At 50.0% G+C, this 17095-nt stretch overlaps 1 protein-coding gene across 1 annotated transcript in view; it reads left to right on the forward strand.

The window, feature by feature from the left end:
• Window positions 1–17095, forward strand: part of LOC128093327 (uncharacterized) — a 481727-nt gene that overhangs the window by 91175 nt on the left and 373457 nt on the right. The window lies entirely within an intron of this gene.

Genomic DNA, 17095 nt, shown 5'->3' on the forward strand with positions numbered 1-17095 from the left:
CCCAAACCTCCAAACCTCCAAACCTCCAAACCTCCAAACCTCCAAACCTCCAAACCTCCAAACCGCCAAACCTCCAAACCTCCAAACCTCCAAACCTCCAAACCTCCAAACCTCCAAACCTCCAAACCTCCAAACCTCCAAACCTCCAAACCTCCAAACCTCCAAACCTCCAAACCTCCAAACCTCCAAACCTCCAAACCTCCAAACCTCCAAACCTCCAAACCTCCAAACCTCCAAACCTCCAAACCTCCAAACCTCCAAACCTCCAAACCTCCAAACCTCCAAACCTCCAAACCTCCAAACCTCCAAACCTCCAAACCTCCAAACCTCCAAACCTCCAAACCTCCAAACCTCCAAACCTCCAAACCTCCAAACCTCCAAACCTCCAAACCTCCAAACCTCCAAACCTCCAAACCTCCAAACCTCCAAACCTCCAAACCTCCAAACCTCCAAACCTCCAAACCTCCAAACCTCCAAACCTCCAAACCTCCAAACCTCCAAACCTCCAAACCTCCAAACCTCCAAACCTCCAAACCTCCAAACCTCCAAACCTCCAAACCTCCAAACCTCCAAACCTCCAAACCTCCAAACCTCCAAACCTCCAAACCTCCAAACCTCCAAACCTCCAAACCTCCAAACCTCCAAACCTCCAAACCTCCAAACCTCCAAACCTCCAAACCTCCAAACCTCCAAACCTCCAAACCTCCAAACCTCCAAACCTCCAAACCTCCAAACCTCCAAACCTCCAAACCTCCAAACCTCCAAACCTCCAAACCTCCAAACCTCCAAACCTCCAAACCTCCAAACCTCCAAACCTCCAAACCTCCAAACCTCCAAACCTCCAAACCTCCAAACCTCCAAACCTCCAAACCTCCAAACCTCCAAACCTCCAAACCTCCAAACCTCCAAACCTCCAAACCTCCAAACCTCCAAACCTCCAAACCTCCAAACCTCCAAACCTCCAAACCTCCAAACCTCCAAACCTCCAAACCTCCAAACCTCCAAACCTCCAAACCTCCAAACCTCCAAACCTCCAAACCTCCAAACCTCCAAACCTCCAAACCTCCAAACCTCCAAACCTCCAAACCTCCAAACCTCCAAACCTCCAAACCTCCAAACCTCCAAACCTCCAAACCTCCAAACCTCCAAACCTCCAAACCTCCAAACCTCCAAACCTCCAAACCTCCAAACCTCCAAACCTCCAAACCTCCAAACCTCCAAACCTCCAAACCTCCAAACCTCCAAACCTCCAAACCTCCAAACCTCCAAACCTCCAAACCTCCAAACCTCCAAACCTCCAAACCTCCAAACCTCCAAACCTCCAAACCTCCAAACCTCCAAACCTCCAAACCTCCAAACCTCCAAACCTCCAAACCTCCAAACCTCCAAACCTCCAAACCTCCAAACCTCCAAACCTCCAAACCTCCAAACCTCCAAACCTCCAAACCTCCAAACCTCCAAACCTCCAAACCTCCAAACCTCCAAACCTCCAAACCTCCAAACCTCCAAACCTCCAAACCTCCAAACCTCCAAACCTCCAAACCTCCAAACCTCCAAACCTCCAAACCTCCAAACCTCCAAACCTCCAAACCTCCAAACCTCCAAACCTCCAAACCTCCAAACCTCCAAACCTCCAAACCTCCAAACCTCCAAACCTCCAAACCTCCAAACCTCCAAACCTCCAAACCTCCAAACCTCCAAACCTCCAAACCTCCAAACCTCCAAACCTCCAAACCTCCAAACCTCCAAACCTCCAAACCTCCAAACCTCCAAACCTCCAAACCTCCAAACCTCCAAACCTCCAAACCTCCAAACCTCCAAACCTCCAAACCTCCAAACCTCCAAACCTCCAAACCTCCAAACCTCCAAACCTCCAAACCTCCAAACCTCCAAACCTCCAAACCTCCAAACCTCCAAACCTCCAAACCTCCAAACCTCCAAACCTCCAAACCTCCAAACCTCCAAACCTCCAAACCTCCAAACCTCCAAACCTCCAAACCTCCAAACCTCCAAACCTCCAAACCTCCAAACCTCCAAACCTCCAAACCTCCAAACCTCCAAACCTCCAAACCTCCAAACCTCCAAACCTCCAAACCTCCAAACCTCCAAACCTCCAAACCTCCAAACCTCCAAACCTCCAAACCTCCAAACCTCCAAACCTCCAAACCTCCAAACCTCCAAACCTCCAAACCTCCAAACCTCCAAACCTCCAAACCTCCAAACCTCCAAACCTCCAAACCTCCAAACCTCCAAACCTCCAAACCTCCAAACCTCCAAACCTCCAAACCTCCAAACCTCCAAACCTCCAAACCTCCAAACCTCCAAACCTCCAAACCTCCAAACCTCCAAACCTCCAAACCTCCAAACCTCCAAACCTCCAAACCTCCAAACCTCCAAACCTCCAAACCTCCAAACCTCCAAACCTCCAAACCTCCAAACCTCCAAACCTCCAAACCTCCAAACCTCCAAACCTCCAAACCTCCAAACCTCCAAACCTCCAAACCTCCAAACCTCCAAACCTCCAAACCTCCAAACCTCCAAACCTCCAAACCTCCAAACCTCCAAACCTCCAAACCTCCAAACCTCCAAACCTCCAAACCTCCAAACCTCCAAACCTCCAAACCTCCAAACCTCCAAACCTCCAAACCTCCAAACCTCCAAACCTCCAAACCTCCAAACCTCCAAACCTCCAAACCTCCAAACCTCCAAACCTCCAAACCTCCAAACCTCCAAACCTCCAAACCTCCAAACCTCCAAACCTCCAAACCTCCAAACCTCCAAACCTCCAAACCTCCAAACCTCCAAACCTCCAAACCTCCAAACCTCCAAACCTCCAAACCTCCAAACCTCCAAACCTCCAAACCTCCAAACCTCCAAACCTCCAAACCTCCAAACCTCCAAACCTCCAAACCTCCAAACCTCCAAACCTCCAAACCTCCAAACCTCCAAACCTCCAAACCTCCAAACCTCCAAACCTCCAAACCTCCAAACCTCCAAACCTCCAAACCTCCAAACCTCCAAACCTCCAAACCTCCAAACCTCCAAACCTCCAAACCTCCAAACCTCCAAACCTCCAAACCTCCAAACCTCCAAACCTCCAAACCTCCAAACCTCCAAACCTCCAAACCTCCAAACCTCCAAACCTCCAAACCTCCAAACCTCCAAACCTCCAAACCTCCAAACCTCCAAACCTCCAAACCTCCAAACCTCCAAACCTCCAAACCTCCAAACCTCCAAACCTCCAAACCTCCAAACCTCCAAACCTCCAAACCTCCAAACCTCCAAACCTCCAAACCTCCAAACCTCCAAACCTCCAAACCTCCAAACCTCCAAACCTCCAAACCTCCAAACCTCCAAACCTCCAAACCTCCAAACCTCCAAACCTCCAAACCTCCAAACCTCCAAACCTCCAAACCTCCAAACCTCCAAACCTCCAAACCTCCAAACCTCCAAACCTCCAAACCTCCAAACCTCCAAACCTCCAAACCTCCAAACCTCCAAACCTCCAAACCTCCAAACCTCCAAACCTCCAAACCTCCAAACCTCCAAACCTCCAAACCTCCAAACCTCCAAACCTCCAAACCTCCAAACCTCCAAACCTCCAAACCTCCAAACCTCCAAACCTCCAAACCTCCAAACCTCCAAACCTCCAAACCTCCAAACCTCCAAACCTCCAAACCTCCAAACCTCCAAACCTCCAAACCTCCAAACCTCCAAACCTCCAAACCTCCAAACCTCCAAACCTCCAAACCTCCAAACCTCCAAACCTCCAAACCTCCAAACCTCCAAACCTCCAAACCTCCAAACCTCCAAACCTCCAAACCTCCAAACCTCCAAACCTCCAAACCTCCAAACCTCCAAACCTCCAAACCTCCAAACCTCCAAACCTCCAAACCTCCAAACCTCCAAACCTCCAAACCTCCAAACCTCCAAACCTCCAAACCTCCAAACCTCCAAACCTCCAAACCTCCAAACCTCCAAACCTCCAAACCTCCAAACCTCCAAACCTCCAAACCTCCAAACCTCCAAACCTCCAAACCTCCAAACCTCCAAACCTCCAAACCTCCAAACCTCCAAACCTCCAAACCTCCAAACCTCCAAACCTCCAAACCTCCAAACCTCCAAACCTCCAAACCTCCAAACCTCCAAACCTCCAAACCTCCAAACCTCCAAACCTCCAAACCTCCAAACCTCCAAACCTCCAAACCTCCAAACCTCCAAACCTCCAAACCTCCAAACCTCCAAACCTCCAAACCTCCAAACCTCCAAACCTCCAAACCTCCAAACCTCCAAACCTCCAAACCTCCAAACCTCCAAACCTCCAAACCTCCAAACCTCCAAACCTCCAAACCTCCAAACCTCCAAACCTCCAAACCTCCAAACCTCCAAACCTCCAAACCTCCAAACCTCCAAACCTCCAAACCTCCAAACCTCCAAACCTCCAAACCTCCAAACCTCCAAACCTCCAAACCTCCAAACCTCCAAACCTCCAAACCTCCAAACCTCCAAACCTCCAAACCTCCAAACCTCCAAACCTCCAAACCTCCAAACCTCCAAACCTCCAAACCTCCAAACCTCCAAACCTCCAAACCTCCAAACCTCCAAACCTCCAAACCTCCAAACCTCCAAACCTCCAAACCTCCAAACCTCCAAACCTCCAAACCTCCAAACCTCCAAACCTCCAAACCTCCAAACCTCCAAACCTCCAAACCTCCAAACCTCCAAACCTCCAAACCTCCAAACCTCCAAACCTCCAAACCTCCAAACCTCCAAACCTCCAAACCTCCAAACCTCCAAACCTCCAAACCTCCAAACCTCCAAACCTCCAAACCTCCAAACCTCCAAACCTCCAAACCTCCAAACCTCCAAACCTCCAAACCTCCAAACCTCCAAACCTCCAAACCTCCAAACCTCCAAACCTCCAAACCTCCAAACCTCCAAACCTCCAAACCTCCAAACCTCCAAACCTCCAAACCTCCAAACCTCCAAACCTCCAAACCTCCAAACCTCCAAACCTCCAAACCTCCAAACCTCCAAACCTCCAAACCTCCAAACCTCCAAACCTCCAAACCTCCAAACCTCCAAACCTCCAAACCTCCAAACCTCCAAACCTCCAAACCTCCAAACCTCCAAACCTCCAAACCTCCAAACCTCCAAACCTCCAAACCTCCAAACCTCCAAACCTCCAAACCTCCAAACCTCCAAACCTCCAAACCTCCAAACCTCCAAACCTCCAAACCTCCAAACCTCCAAACCTCCAAACCTCCAAACCTCCAAACCTCCAAACCTCCAAACCTCCAAACCTCCAAACCTCCAAACCTCCAAACCTCCAAACCTCCAAACCTCCAAACCTCCAAACCTCCAAACCTCCAAACCTCCAAACCTCCAAACCTCCAAACCTCCAAACCTCCAAACCTCCAAACCTCCAAACCTCCAAACCTCCAAACCTCCAAACCTCCAAACCTCCAAACCTCCAAACCTCCAAACCTCCAAACCTCCAAACCTCCAAACCTCCAAACCTCCAAACCTCCAAACCTCCAAACCTCCAAACCTCCAAACCTCCAAACCTCCAAACCTCCAAACCTCCAAACCTCCAAACCTCCAAACCTCCAAACCTCCAAACCTCCAAACCTCCAAACCTCCAAACCTCCAAACCTCCAAACCTCCAAACCTCCAAACCTCCAAACCTCCAAACCTCCAAACCTCCAAACCTCCAAACCTCCAAACCTCCAAACCTCCAAACCTCCAAACCTCCAAACCTCCAAACCTCCAAACCTCCAAACCTCCAAACCTCCAAACCTCCAAACCTCCAAACCTCCAAACCTCCAAACCTCCAAACCTCCAAACCTCCAAACCTCCAAACCTCCAAACCTCCAAACCTCCAAACCTCCAAACCTCCAAACCTCCAAACCTCCAAACCTCCAAACCTCCAAACCTCCAAACCTCCAAACCTCCAAACCTCCAAACCTCCAAACCTCCAAACCTCCAAACCTCCAAACCTCCAAACCTCCAAACCTCCAAACCTCCAAACCTCCAAACCTCCAAACCTCCAAACCTCCAAACCTCCAAACCTCCAAACCTCCAAACCTCCAAACCTCCAAACCTCCAAACCTCCAAACCTCCAAACCTCCAAACCTCCAAACCTCCAAACCTCCAAACCTCCAAACCTCCAAACCTCCAAACCTCCAAACCTCCAAACCTCCAAACCTCCAAACCTCCAAACCTCCAAACCTCCAAACCTCCAAACCTCCAAACCTCCAAACCTCCAAACCTCCAAACCTCCAAACCTCCAAACCTCCAAACCTCCAAACCTCCAAACCTCCAAACCTCCAAACCTCCAAACCTCCAAACCTCCAAACCTCCAAACCTCCAAACCTCCAAACCTCCAAACCTCCAAACCTCCAAACCTCCAAACCTCCAAACCTCCAAACCTCCAAACCTCCAAACCTCCAAACCTCCAAACCTCCAAACCTCCAAACCTCCAAACCTCCAAACCTCCAAACCTCCAAACCTCCAAACCTCCAAACCTCCAAACCTCCAAACCTCCAAACCTCCAAACCTCCAAACCTCCAAACCTCCAAACCTCCAAACCTCCAAACCTCCAAACCTCCAAACCTCCAAACCTCCAAACCTCCAAACCTCCAAACCTCCAAACCTCCAAACCTCCAAACCTCCAAACCTCCAAACCTCCAAACCTCCAAACCTCCAAACCTCCAAACCTCCAAACCTCCAAACCTCCAAACCTCCAAACCTCCAAACCTCCAAACCTCCAAACCTCCAAACCTCCAAACCTCCAAACCTCCAAACCTCCAAACCTCCAAACCTCCAAACCTCCAAACCTCCAAACCTCCAAACCTCCAAACCTCCAAACCTCCAAACCTCCAAACCTCCAAACCTCCAAACCTCCAAACCTCCAAACCTCCAAACCTCCAAACCTCCAAACCTCCAAACCTCCAAACCTCCAAACCTCCAAACCTCCAAACCTCCAAACCTCCAAACCTCCAAACCTCCAAACCTCCAAACCTCCAAACCTCCAAACCTCCAAACCTCCAAACCTCCAAACCTCCAAACCTCCAAACCTCCAAACCTCCAAACCTCCAAACCTCCAAACCTCCAAACCTCCAAACCTCCAAACCTCCAAACCTCCAAACCTCCAAACCTCCAAACCTCCAAACCTCCAAACCTCCAAACCTCCAAACCTCCAAACCTCCAAACCTCCAAACCTCCAAACCTCCAAACCTCCAAACCTCCAAACCTCCAAACCTCCAAACCTCCAAACCTCCAAACCTCCAAACCTCCAAACCTCCAAACCTCCAAACCTCCAAACCTCCAAACCTCCAAACCTCCAAACCTCCAAACCTCCAAACCTCCAAACCTCCAAACCTCCAAACCTCCAAACCTCCAAACCTCCAAACCTCCAAACCTCCAAACCTCCAAACCTCCAAACCTCCAAACCTCCAAACCTCCAAACCTCCAAACCTCCAAACCTCCAAACCTCCAAACCTCCAAACCTCCAAACCTCCAAACCTCCAAACCTCCAAACCTCCAAACCTCCAAACCTCCAAACCTCCAAACCTCCAAACCTCCAAACCTCCAAACCTCCAAACCTCCAAACCTCCAAACCTCCAAACCTCCAAACCTCCAAACCTCCAAACCTCCAAACCTCCAAACCTCCAAACCTCCAAACCTCCAAACCTCCAAACCTCCAAACCTCCAAACCTCCAAACCTCCAAACCTCCAAACCTCCAAACCTCCAAACCTCCAAACCTCCAAACCTCCAAACCTCCAAACCTCCAAACCTCCAAACCTCCAAACCTCCAAACCTCCAAACCTCCAAACCTCCAAACCTCCAAACCTCCAAACCTCCAAACCTCCAAACCTCCAAACCTCCAAACCTCCAAACCTCCAAACCTCCAAACCTCCAAACCTCCAAACCTCCAAACCTCCAAACCTCCAAACCTCCAAACCTCCAAACCTCCAAACCTCCAAACCTCCAAACCTCCAAACCTCCAAACCTCCAAACCTCCAAACCTCCAAACCTCCAAACCTCCAAACCTCCAAACCTCCAAACCTCCAAACCTCCAAACCTCCAAACCTCCAAACCTCCAAACCTCCAAACCTCCAAACCTCCAAACCTCCAAACCTCCAAACCTCCAAACCTCCAAACCTCCAAACCTCCAAACCTCCAAACCTCCAAACCTCCAAACCTCCAAACCTCCAAACCTCCAAACCTCCAAACCTCCAAACCTCCAAACCTCCAAACCTCCAAACCTCCAAACCTCCAAACCTCCAAACCTCCAAACCTCCAAACCTCCAAACCTCCAAACCTCCAAACCTCCAAACCTCCAAACCTCCAAACCTCCAAACCTCCAAACCTCCAAACCTCCAAACCTCCAAACCTCCAAACCTCCAAACCTCCAAACCTCCAAACCTCCAAACCTCCAAACCTCCAAACCTCCAAACCTCCAAACCTCCAAACCTCCAAACCTCCAAACCTCCAAACCTCCAAACCTCCAAACCTCCAAACCTCCAAACCTCCAAACCTCCAAACCTCCAAACCTCCAAACCTCCAAACCTCCAAACCTCCAAACCTCCAAACCTCCAAACCTCCAAACCTCCAAACCTCCAAACCTCCAAACCTCCAAACCTCCAAACCTCCAAACCTCCAAACCTCCAAACCTCCAAACCTCCAAACCTCCAAACCTCCAAACCTCCAAACCTCCAAACCTCCAAACCTCCAAACCTCCAAACCTCCAAACCTCCAAACCTCCAAACCTCCAAACCTCCAAACCTCCAAACCTCCAAACCTCCAAACCTCCAAACCTCCAAACCTCCAAACCTCCAAACCTCCAAACCTCCAAACCTCCAAACCTCCAAACCTCCAAACCTCCAAACCTCCAAACCTCCAAACCTCCAAACCTCCAAACCTCCAAACCTCCAAACCTCCAAACCTCCAAACCTCCAAACCTCCAAACCTCCAAACCTCCAAACCTCCAAACCTCCAAACCTCCAAACCTCCAAACCTCCAAACCTCCAAACCTCCAAACCTCCAAACCTCCAAACCTCCAAACCTCCAAACCTCCAAACCTCCAAACCTCCAAACCTCCAAACCTCCAAACCTCCAAACCTCCAAACCTCCAAACCTCCAAACCTCCAAACCTCCAAACCTCCAAACCTCCAAACCTCCAAACCTCCAAACCTCCAAACCTCCAAACCTCCAAACCTCCAAACCTCCAAACCTCCAAACCTCCAAACCTCCAAACCTCCAAACCTCCAAACCTCCAAACCTCCAAACCTCCAAACCTCCAAACCTCCAAACCTCCAAACCTCCAAACCTCCAAACCTCCAAACCTCCAAACCTCCAAACCTCCAAACCTCCAAACCTCCAAACCTCCAAACCTCCAAACCTCCAAACCTCCAAACCTCCAAACCTCCAAACCTCCAAACCTCCAAACCTCCAAACCTCCAAACCTCCAAACCTCCAAACCTCCAAACCTCCAAACCTCCAAACCTCCAAACCTCCAAACCTCCAAACCTCCAAACCTCCAAACCTCCAAACCTCCAAACCTCCAAACCTCCAAACCTCCAAACCTCCAAACCTCCAAACCTCCAAACCTCCAAACCTCCAAACCTCCAAACCTCCAAACCTCCAAACCTCCAAACCTCCAAACCTCCAAACCTCCAAACCTCCAAACCTCCAAACCTCCAAACCTCCAAACCTCCAAACCTCCAAACCTCCAAACCTCCAAACCTCCAAACCTCCAAACCTCCAAACCTCCAAACCTCCAAACCTCCAAACCTCCAAACCTCCAAACCTCCAAACCTCCAAACCTCCAAACCTCCAAACCTCCAAACCTCCAAACCTCCAAACCTCCAAACCTCCAAACCTCCAAACCTCCAAACCTCCAAACCTCCAAACCTCCAAACCTCCAAACCTCCAAACCTCCAAACCTCCAAACCTCCAAACCTCCAAACCTCCAAACCTCCAAACCTCCAAACCTCCAAACCTCCAAACCTCCAAACCTCCAAACCTCCAAACCTCCAAACCTCCAAACCTCCAAACCTCCAAACCTCCAAACCTCCAAACCTCCAAACCTCCAAACCTCCAAACCTCCAAACCTCCAAACCTCCAAACCTCCAAACCTCCAAACCTCCAAACCTCCAAACCTCCAAACCTCCAAACCTCCAAACCTCCAAACCTCCAAACCTCCAAACCTCCAAACCTCCAAACCTCCAAACCTCCAAACCTCCAAACCTCCAAACCTCCAAACCTCCAAACCTCCAAACCTCCAAACCTCCAAACCTCCAAACCTCCAAACCTCCAAACCTCCAAACCTCCAAACCTCCAAACCTCCAAACCTCCAAACCTCCAAACCTCCAAACCTCCAAACCTCCAAACCTCCAAACCTCCAAACCTCCAAACCTCCAAACCTCCAAACCTCCAAACCTCCAAACCTCCAAACCTCCAAACCTCCAAACCTCCAAACCTCCAAACCTCCAAACCTCCAAACCTCCAAACCTCCAAACCTCCAAACCTCCAAACCTCCAAACCTCCAAACCTCCAAACCTCCAAACCTCCAAACCTCCAAACCTCCAAACCTCCAAACCTCCAAACCTCCAAACCTCCAAACCTCCAAACCTCCAAACCTCCAAACCTCCAAACCTCCAAACCTCCAAACCTCCAAACCTCCAAACCTCCAAACCTCCAAACCTCCAAACCTCCAAACCTCCAAACCTCCAAACCTCCAAACCTCCAAACCTCCAAACCTCCAAACCTCCAAACCTCCAAACCTCCAAACCTCCAAACCTCCAAACCTCCAAACCTCCAAACCTCCAAACCTCCAAACCTCCAAACCTCCAAACCTCCAAACCTCCAAACCTCCAAACCTCCAAACCTCCAAACCTCCAAACCTCCAAACCTCCAAACCTCCAAACCTCCAAACCTCCAAACCTCCAAACCTCCAAACCTCCAAACCTCCAAACCTCCAAACCTCCAAACCTCCAAACCTCCAAACCTCCAAACCTCCAAACCTCCAAACCTCCAAACCTCCAAACCTCCAAACCTCCAAACCTCCAAACCTCCAAACCTCCAAACCTCCAAACCTCCAAACCTCCAAACCTCCAAACCTCCAAACCTCCAAACCTCCAAACCTCCAAACCTCCAAACCTCCAAACCTCCAAACCTCCAAACCTCCAAACCTCCAAACCTCCAAACCTCCAAACCTCCAAACCTCCAAACCTCCAAACCTCCAAACCTCCAAACCTCCAAACCTCCAAACCTCCAAACCTCCAAACCTCCAAACCTCCAAACCTCCAAACCTCCAAACCTCCAAACCTCCAAACCTCCAAACCTCCAAACCTCCAAACCTCCAAACCTCCAAACCTCCAAACCTCCAAACCTCCAAACCTCCAAACCTCCAAACCTCCAAACCTCCAAACCTCCAAACCTCCAAACCTCCAAACCTCCAAACCTCCAAACCTCCAAACCTCCAAACCTCCAAACCTCCAAACCTCCAAACCTCCAAACCTCCAAACCTCCAAACCTCCAAACCTCCAAACCTCCAAACCTCCAAACCTCCAAACCTCCAAACCTCCAAACCTCCAAACCTCCAAACCTCCAAACCTCCAAACCTCCAAACCTCCAAACCTCCAAACCTCCAAACCTCCAAACCTCCAAACCTCCAAACCTCCAAACCTCCAAACCTCCAAACCTCCAAACCTCCAAACCTCCAAACCTCCAAACCTCCAAACCTCCAAACCTCCAAACCTCCAAACCTCCAAACCTCCAAACCTCCAAACCTCCAAACCTCCAAACCTCCAAACCTCCAAACCTCCAAACCTCCAAACCTCCAAACCTCCAAACCTCCAAACCTCCAAACCTCCAAACCTCCAAACCTCCAAACCTCCAAACCTCCAAACCTCCAAACCTCCAAACCTCCAAACCTCCAAACCTCCAAACCTCCAAACCTCCAAACCTCCAAACCTCCAAACCTCCAAACCTCCAAACCTCCAAACCTCCAAACCTCCAAACCTCCAAACCTCCAAACCTCCAAACCTCCAAACCTCCAAACCTCCAAACCTCCAAACCTCCAAACCTCCAAACCTCCAAACCTCCAAACCTCCAAACCTCCAAACCTCCAAACCTCCAAACCTCCAAACCTCCAAACCTCCAAACCTCCAAACCTCCAAACCTCCAAACCTCCAAACCTCCAAACCTCCAAACCTCCAAACCTCCAAACCTCCAAACCTCCAAACCTCCAAACCTCCAAACCTCCAAACCTCCAAACCTCCAAACCTCCAAACCTCCAAACCTCCAAACCTCCAAACCTCCAAACCTCCAAACCTCCAAACCTCCAAACCTCCAAACCTCCAAACCTCCAAACCTCCAAACCTCCAAACCTCCAAACCTCCAAACCTCCAAACCTCCAAACCTCCAAACCTCCAAACCTCCAAACCTCCAAACCTCCAAACCTCCAAACCTCCAAACCTCCAAACCTCCAAACCTCCAAACCTCCAAACCTCCAAACCTCCAAACCTCCAAACCTCCAAACCTCCAAACCTCCAAACCTCCAAACCTCCAAACCTCCAAACCTCCAAACCTCCAAACCTCCAAACCTCCAAACCTCCAAACCTCCAAACCTCCAAACCTCCAAACCTCCAAACCTCCAAACCTCCAAACCTCCAAACCTCCAAACCTCCAAACCTCCAAACCTCCAAACCTCCAAACCTCCAAACCTCCAAACCTCCAAACCTCCAAACCTCCAAACCTCCAAACCTCCAAACCTCCAAACCTCCAAACCTCCAAACCTCCAAACCTCCAAACCTCCAAACCTCCAAACCTCCAAACCTCCAAACCTCCAAACCTCCAAACCTCCAAACCTCCAAACCTCCAAACCTCCAAACCTCCAAACCTCCAAACCTCCAAACCTCCAAACCTCCAAACCTCCAAACCTCCAAACCTCCAAACCTCCAAACCTCCAAACCTCCAAACCTCCAAACCTCCAAACCTCCAAACCTCCAAACCTCCAAACCTCCAAACCTCCAAACCTCCAAACCTCCAAACCTCCAAACCTCCAAACCTCCAAACCTCCAAACCTCCAAACCTCCAAACCTCCAAACCTCCAAACCTCCAAACCTCCAAACCTCCAAACCTCCAAACCTCCAAACCTCCAAACCTCCAAACCTCCAAACCTCCAAACCTCCAAACCTCCAAACCTCCAAACCTCCAAACCTCCAAACCTCCAAACCTCCAAACCTCCAAACCTCCAAACCTCCAAACCTCCAAACCTCCAAACCTCCAAACCTCCAAACCTCCAAACCTCCAAACCTCCAAACCTCCAAACCTCCAAACCTCCAAACCTCCAAACCTCCAAACCTCCAAACCTCCAAACCTCCAAACCTCCAAACCTCCAAACCTCCAAACCTCCAAACCTCCAAACCTCCAAACCTCCAAACCTCCAAACCTCCAAACCTCCAAACCTCCAAACCTCCAAACCTCCAAACCTCCAAACCTCCAAACCTCCAAACCTCCAAACCTCCAAACCTCCAAACCTCCAAACCTCCAAACCTCCAAACCTCCAAACCTCCAAACCTCCAAACCTCCAAACCTCCAAACCTCCAAACCTCCAAACCTCCAAACCTCCAAACCTCCAAACCTCCAAACCTCCAAACCTCCAAACCTCCAAACCTCCAAACCTCCAAACCTCCAAACCTCCAAACCTCCAAACCTCCAAACCTCCAAACCTCCAAACCTCCAAACCTCCAAACCTCCAAACCTCCAAACCTCCAAACCTCCAAACCTCCAAACCTCCAAACCTCCAAACCTCCAAACCTCCAAACCTCCAAACCTCCAAACCTCCAAACCTCCAAACCTCCAAACCTCCAAACCTCCAAACCTCCAAACCTCCAAACCTCCAAACCTCCAAACCTCCAAACCTCCAAACCTCCAAACCTCCAAACCTCCAAACCTCCAAACCTCCAAACCTCCAAACCTCCAAACCTCCAAACCTCCAAACCTCCAAACCTCCAAACCTCCAAACCTCCAAACCTCCAAACCTCCAAACCTCCAAACCTCCAAACCTCCAAACCTCCAAACCTCCAAACCTCCAAACCTCCAAACCTCCAAACCTCCAAACCTCCAAACCTCCAAACCTCCAAACCTCCAAACCTCCAAACCTCCAAACCTCCAAACCTCCAAACCTCCAAACCTCCAAACCTCCAAACCTCCAAACCTCCAAACCTCCAAACCTCCAAACCTCCAAACCTCCAAACCTCCAAACCTCCAAACCTCCAAACCTCCAAACCTCCAAACCTCCAAACCTCCAAACCTCCAAACCTCCAAACCTCCAAACCTCCAAACCTCCAAACCTCCAAACCTCCAAACCTCCAAACCTCCAAACCTCCAAACCTCCAAACCTCCAAACCTCCAAACCTCCAAACCTCCAAACCTCCAAACCTCCAAACCTCCAAACCTCCAAACCTCCAAACCTCCAAACCTCCAAACCTCCAAACCTCCAAACCTCCAAACCTCCAAACCTCCAAACCTCCAAACCTCCAAACCTCCAAACCTCCAAACCTCCAAACCTCCAAACCTCCAAACCTCCAAACCTCCAAACCTCCAAACCTCCAAACCTCCAAACCTCCAAACCTCCAAACCTCCAAACCTCCAAACCTCCAAACCTCCAAACCTCCAAACCTCCAAACCTCCAAACCTCCAAACCTCCAAACCTCCAAACCTCCAAACCTCCAAACCTCCAAACCTCCAAACCTCCAAACCTCCAAACCTCCAAACCTCCAAACCTCCAAACCTCCAAACCTCCAAACCTCCAAACCTCCAAACCTCCAAACCTCCAAACCTCCAAACCTCCAAACCTCCAAACCTCCAAACCTCCAAACCTCCAAACCTCCAAACCTCCAAACCTCCAAACCTCCAAACCTCCAAACCTCCAAACCTCCAAACCTCCAAACCTCCAAACCTCCAAACCTCCAAACCTCCAAACCTCCAAACCTCCAAACCTCCAAACCTCCAAACCTCCAAACCTCCAAACCTCCAAACCTCCAAACCTCCAAACCTCCAAACCTCCAAACCTCCAAACCTCCAAACCTCCAAACCTCCAAACCTCCAAACCTCCAAACCTCCAAACCTCCAAACCTCCAAACCTCCAAACCTCCAAACCTCCAAACCTCCAAACCTCCAAACCTCCAAACCTCCAAACCTCCAAACCTCCAAACCTCCAAACCTCCAAACCTCCAAACCTCCAAACCTCCAAACCTCCAAACCTCCAAACCTCCAAACCTCCAAACCTCCAAACCTCCAAACCTCCAAACCTCCAAACCTCCAAACCTCCAAACCTCCAAACCTCCAAACCTCCAAACCTCCAAACCTCCAAACCTCCAAACCTCCAAACCTCCAAACCTCCAAACCTCCAAACCTCCAAACCTCCAAACCTCCAAACCTCCAAACCTCCAAACCTCCAAACCTCCAAACCTCCAAACCTCCAAACCTCCAAACCTCCAAACCTCCAAACCTCCAAACCTCCAAACCTCCAAACCTCCAAACCTCCAAACCTCCAAACCTCCAAACCTCCAAACCTCCAAACCTCCAAACCTCCAAACCTCCAAACCTCCAAACCTCCAAACCTCCAAACCTCCAAACCTCCAAACCTCCAAACCTCCAAACCTCCAAACCTCCAAACCTCCAAACCTCCAAACCTCCAAACCTCCAAACCTCCAAACCTCCAAACCTCCAAACCTCCAAACCTCCAAACCTCCAAACCTCCAAACCTCCAAACCTCCAAACCTCCAAACCTCCAAACCTCCAAACCTCCAAACCTCCAAACCTCCAAACCTCCAAACCTCCAAACCTCCAAACCTCCAAACCTCCAAACCTCCAAACCTCCAAACCTCCAAACCTCCAAACCTCCAAACCTCCAAACCTCCAAACCTCCAAACCTCCAAACCTCCAAACCTCCAAACCTCCAAACCTCCAAACCTCCAAACCTCCAAACCTCCAAACCTCCAAACCTCCAAACCTCCAAACCTCCAAACCTCCAAACCTCCAAACCTCCAAACCTCCAAACCTCCAAACCTCCAAACCTCCAAACCTCCAAACCTCCAAACCTCCAAACCTCCAAACCTCCAAACCTCCAAACCTCCAAACCTCCAAACCTCCAAACCTCCAAACCTCCAAACCTCCAAACCTCCAAACCTCCAAACCTCCAAACCTCCAAACCTCCAAACCTCCAAACCTCCAAACCTCCAAACCTCCAAACCTCCAAACCTCCAAACCTCCAAACCTCCAAACCTCCAAACCTCCAAACCTCCAAACCTCCAAACCTCCAAACCTCCAAACCTCCAAACCTCCAAACCTCCAAACCTCCAAACCTCCAAACCTCCAAACCTCCAAACCTCCAAACCTCCAAACCTCCAAACCTCCAAACCTCCAAACCTCCAAACCTCCAAACCTCCAAACCTCCAAACCTCCAAACCTCCAAACCTCCAAACCTCCAAACCTCCAAACCTCCAAACCTCCAAACCTCCAAACCTCCAAACCTCCAAACCTCCAAACCTCCAAACCTCCAAACCTCCAAACCTCCAAACCTCCAAACCTCCAAACCTCCAAACCTCCAAACCTCCAAACCTCCAAACCTCCAAACCTCCAAACCTCCAAACCTCCAAACCTCCAAACCTCCAAACCTCCAAACCTCCAAACCTCCAAACCTCCAAACCTCCAAACCTCCAAACCTCCAAACCTCCAAACCTCCAAACCTCCAAACCTCCAAACCTCCAAACCTCCAAACCTCCAAACCTCCAAACCTCCAAACCTCCAAACCTCCAAACCTCCAAACCTCCAAACCTCCAAACCTCCAAACCTCCAAACCTCCAAACCTCCAAACCTCCAAACCTCCAAACCTCCAAACCTCCAAACCTCCAAACCTCCAAACCTCCAAACCTCCAAACCTCCAAACCTCCAAACCTCCAAACCTCCAAACCTCCAAACCTCCAAACCTCCAAACCTCCAAACCTCCAAACCTCCAAACCTCCAAACCTCCAAACCTCCAAACCTCCAAACCTCCAAACCTCCAAACCTCCAAAC

This window comes from Culex pipiens, chromosome 1 (assembly GCF_016801865.2).
Source record: "Culex pipiens pallens isolate TS chromosome 1, TS_CPP_V2, whole genome shotgun sequence".
NCBI lineage: Eukaryota > Metazoa > Arthropoda > Insecta > Diptera > Culicidae > Culex > Culex pipiens.